Source organism: Corvus kubaryi, unplaced genomic scaffold (assembly GCF_017639235.1).
Source record: "Corvus kubaryi isolate FWS band 111438036 unplaced genomic scaffold, C.kubaryi_AGA036_p1.0 36307, whole genome shotgun sequence".
NCBI classification, from domain to species: Eukaryota; Metazoa; Chordata; class Aves; order Passeriformes; family Corvidae; genus Corvus; species Corvus kubaryi.
The window spans coordinates 1-5,000 of record NW_024580845.1 but is presented as its reverse complement, the minus strand read 5'-3'; the positions used below and the strand labels follow the sequence as shown (position 1 = coordinate 5,000).

General features: G+C 50.0%; 1 long non-coding RNA gene across 2 annotated transcripts in view; it reads right to left on the bottom strand.

Annotated features, from left to right (window-relative positions):
- LOC121660489 overlaps positions 1–4,184 on the bottom strand; it is a 4,822-nt gene extending 638 nt beyond the window's left edge. The window contains exons 1-3 of one of the 2 annotated variants that reach the window (XR_006014681.1): positions 4,039–4,184; positions 2,244–2,329; positions 898–1,638 (exon numbers count right to left, since the gene is read on the bottom strand). This is a non-coding gene — a long non-coding RNA (uncharacterized LOC121660489). The other variant, XR_006014682.1, reaches the window with a different exon arrangement.
- Between the last annotated feature and the right edge of the window lie 816 nt (positions 4,185–5,000).

Here is a 5,000-nt window from a genome sequence, read left to right as displayed (position 1 = left end):
TCACGCTGTTCAAACCTGAAAGTGAAACTATTCTAAAAGCTAGAGATGCTTGGAAGAAATGTTTCTGCTCACACCACGACTGGGGACCATGCATCATTCCTACCTTGCACCTGTCCAAAGGCCTTCCTCCGTCTGCGCTCCGGCAGCTCTCATCGAGGCTCGAGCAGGGATGGAGGCTCTTGCCACAAGTAGCCCAAGCGTGGAGATCTTCCTCATCCTACTCCTCCACTGCTGACATCAGGGAATTCCCTGGAGCTGCCAACATCTGCCTTTCCTGCTGGAGGATCGTGTCTGGCAGCTCTCTCAGGCTCTTCACCTTTGGCAGCGCCGCAGCATCCTTGGACTCATGGACTGGCATCTGGCAGCTCCAGGACACTTGCTGCTCCTAGGATGCTTTTCTCTGGGAAAATCTTCTTGGACACAGCCTTGCTCCAGTTTTTACTTCTAGGCCTTTCCTGGCCATCTACATCTTCAGCCACAAGCAGGTTCTGATGTCCGACATGGCTCTAGGAGAGCAGGGACTCCTGCCAGTGGGCAAAGAAAACAAAGACAACTTGTAAGAAGAGAACCTGGAGCTTCTAGTTAGAAGAGAAAGGACTATTCAATCAAGGCAGGGCCGATGGAGGAAACTTTCTAAAATGGAACAAGCAGCAGAAGCACAGGAGTTTTGCAGAAGAAATTCCCCTCGCAGCACTTGGCTTAGGAAAAAGCCTGATGTTGCCATGAGAGACTTGAGTTCAGGTCTAGTATTGGGTAGCAGACATCGGAACATTTAGACTATTGGCTTGCCAGGCTCACGCTGTTCAAACCTGAAAGTGAAACTATTCTAAAAGCTAGGGATGCTTGGAAGAAATGTTTCTGCTCACACCACGACTGGGGACCATGCATCATTCCTACCTTGCACCTGTCCAAAGACCTTCCTCCGTCTGTGCTCCCACAGCTCTCACCGAGGCTTGCGCAGGGATGGAGGCTCTTGCCACAAGTAGCCCAAGCGTGGAGATCTTCCTCATTCTGCTCCTCCACTGCTGACATCAGGGAATTCCCTGGAGCTGCAAACACCTGCCTTTGCTGCTTGTGGATCTTCTCTAGCACCACGCCAAAGGCCTTCTCCTATGGCAGCGCTGCAGCATCCTGTGAGTCACAGTCTGGAACTGGCGCCTCCAGGAAAGTTCTGCTGGGAAACATCCGTCAGCCATTCCCTGACTGCAATGAGCTGGCCTCCTATTCCTCTGCAAGGCTCTTCCTGGCCAGGTGCATCCTCAGATATGAGACGGTTCTGCTGAGAGCCGCGGCTCGGAGGGAGCAGCAAGTCCTGTCCAAAGGGCTTCCTCCATCTCCAGTCCTGCAGCTCTCATGGAGGCACCAGGTATGGTCAAGTCTCCTGCCAGGAGTATCCGACGTGTGGAATTCATCCTCATCCTTCTTCTCCATTGCTGAGGGCTCTAAGTGCCCTGCAGATGGGAACATCCGCCTTTGCTGCTAGAGCATTTTTTCCAGGACCATACCAAAAGTCTTCTCCTCTCGTACTGCCACATGGTTCTTGGAACCTTGGTTGGGGAACTGGTGGCTCCAGGACAATCGCTGCTCTGCCTCTGGCTTGTGGGAGTTCCTTACTGGAGGCCTCCTCTTTTCTATATCCTACTTAAACAAGAAAGGCTTCATAACTTGACTGCTCTATGCCAGCTATGAGTACATAATCTCTTCTGGAACTCTTTTATAGTGGACACAGAGTTTGTTGAAGCTCATTCTCACAACTTTTATCGTGACTATGCCTCATAACTCTTACAACTCTTATTAGTTCATAACCTGGATTACACATCGTCTCTGTCCAGATTAGAATTTTAAAATATACAGTACAATTCTCAAGATCCTCTAGCTACAAGATGCAACCACACATCTTTGTCCTTTTTTATTTTTGCAAAAACATTGGCAATTGTTTCTCTCTTTTATATTTTCCCCTTCGGAACTCATCTTTTTCCTGTTTTCACTTCCTCTGCTCAGAAGACCTTTCCTTTGGTTTATTCTTGTACTGATTCTCCAATCTTTCCAGGCTACTTTATAAAGATGTAGCTGGTGCAACATATACTTATTAGATAATTTTTGTTGTTTTGATTTATACTACAGGAAGATGATAAAACACACATTTTACATTACCTCAGACGGCAAAAAATTTTTTGCATTTTTAATGGAAAAAATATTTTTAAAGTTTGGATAGCATAATTTTTAAAAAATAGTTTCATTACCTGTCCAGTAGCCATAACATAGATCTATATCCATCATCTAAAAGTAAAGCCAGCTTTTGATTTGATACACACATTGAGACTTTATCCTGTAGGAAATAAAGCAGAAAAAATATGCTATTAAGTTTTATCTTCAACTGCACATCACTTCTAACCTTGAGTGAAGGCTCTGCATTATGGAATAGAACCAATTGAGGCAGTGCAGCTCTAGGTTAACACATGATCAGAACCTTAGACTGCTAAGGAAGAGCAGGAAATAGTTTGGCTGCCACCACGAGGCAACAGCACATTCTCCTGTTGAAATTCTCACGGTCAGAGTGAAACTGGAACCGAGCAATTGCATTCCTTTACAACCACCCTTATGCTGCAGAGATGGAGCCCTGAGCTCAGCAATGCCATTTGTGACAGAGGTTTCCCAGGTGGGAAGGCATCCTCCCTTCCCAGAGGTATTGCAAGTTCCCCTCTCCCCACTCCATTTCATCTGGAAATGGAATGCTGACAATCCATAAAGGTTACCCACTACAACACTGGCACGGATTCTTTTCCTTAGGTAGATCTAAGGCAGTCTGGGAGTGGCTCAGCCTCTTGTGCCCTCCTCAAGGGAGCATTTGTAACTTCTCTTCCTACAATAATCCAACCAAACAACTTGGTTACTACTCCAAGTAATTACCAGAAGCTTTGGCTGTGTTTTCCCATTAGATTCTATTTAACCCAATATTTTGCAAATATTGACACTTCTATATTTGAAATTCCCAGCATATTACAGAGATTTCATAGGTGATCTTCAAACTTGAGAGGTGATATTGACCACAGAGTAGCAATAAATAGGAAATATCAGGACAAAAGTTAATCCAATACACACCCCCAACAACCCTCCAATTTTTTTTATATTTTTTTTTTATTATTCTGGAAGAAACAAATTTAACAGCACTGCCATGCATGCAACGAAGTGACCCAGGCATGAAGATGAGCAAGCTGTTGGTCCTTCACATTCCAGTTTTCAAGGGTGACATTAGTGGGACACTGCTTGGAGCACTGCAATGATATCAAAGTAATCCATTAAACTTCCTGCTAACTGGAAATTTCTTTTAAGATGCATAGATAATACATTGCTTATTACTTACACATACAGTCAAAAGGAAAAAACAAGTTTCACCACATTCTCATAAACCTCTGGAAATAAAGTCCTGTAAACTTAACTGCCTTTCTCAATTTGAGAAATTGCTACTGCCATAACATTACCTGTACAGGACCTTGTCAATTGGATGCTTTTGCCCAGACTCCTTGCTCCATATATGTCATTTACACCACAGAAAACAAGACAGAATCCTATCCAAGCAAAAATTCAGTGGGAATGGAGAATGACTTACTCGGCAACACCTGATTCTCTCTGTGCAACATGCACTACAGCTTTCTTTCGGGCTGATCAAACACTTCTTATGCTAAAGATCATCATCCTATAATCTGGACTACGGACTGACTTCCTGGCCCGACGTGCCTCATCGCCGCCACCCTGATCCATTATCTGGACATTGACTGAGCCTGACCATACCCTCTGCAACCACCACCTCCCTGGGCAACCTGTGCCAACGCCTGACCACCCCAACAGCAAAAAAAAAAATTTTAATATGTCATCCGAATCCCCACTGTCCCATTTGAAGGCCACTCCCTCTAGTAGCCCGTAGGCTTCTTTTCGGAAGCGATGTGAGGGGAAGGCGGCTCGCCGCTCCCCTTTGCCCACACGGCTTGCTCCCTTCCAGGCCTGATCCCACCCACGGCAAGGAAGGAACGCACCCACCCACACGCCCGGGGCCACTCCTTCACCGGGGCTCTGTCAGTCCCCCGCCGGGGCTCGGTCAGTCCCTCGCCGGGGGGTCACTGCCCCACCAGAACCCGAACCCGAACCCGAACCCGAACCCGAACCCGCGCCCTCGCCCGCGCCCGCGCCCGCCCCGCCGCCGCCGCTCCCGCTCTGCCGCCCCCACAGCCCCTCAGCGGCACCGGCCCCTCCGGGCCCCGCCCCCGCCCCGTGGCCCCGGCCAATCCCCGCCCAGCCCCGCCCGACTCCCCATTGGTGGCGCGCGCTCCGCCCGCGGGCCGAGCAGCGCGAGCGATGCAGGCTCCGCCCCCTGTCCCGCTGCGCGCGCGGAGCGCTCGGCCGTGCCCTGGGGAGCGGCGGCCGCGGGGCCTGCGCGGAGCGGCCGTTCCTCCGTGGCTGCGCCGCCAGCACGGCCGGCAACGCAGGCGCGCAGAAGGCGCTTCGGCCACCGGGCAGCAGGGATCACTGCAGAAACCCAAACGTTCTGCAAGAGCGGGAATTGGTGTCCAAGGACATAGTTTACACCTGCACTTGGCTCGCAACATCCCCCTGCAGCGCTACGGGCTGGTTACTTTAGGCGGCCACAGAGCCCTTAAAGGGAACTGGGCCGCCTTGACTTGTTAGCAAAGCGGCCACAGAGTCCCTAAATCAGACTGGGCTGCCTGGAGTTGTTACTGAACTCCCCCCATTGCACTGACCGTTCTGTGCAATTTCCAATGGCCCCGCAGAAAAAGACCTGGGGGTGGTGGCCAAGAGCTGCTGAACACGAGCCCAGGTGTGCCCAGGTGGCCAAGAAGGACATTGGCATCCTGGCCTGGGTCAGCAACAGTGCGGCCAGCAGGACCAGGGCAATGACTGTCCCCCTGTTTTGGGCACTGCTGAGGCCCCACCTCCAATCGTGGGGTCAGTTTTGGGTCCCTCACTGCAAGAAAGACTTTGAG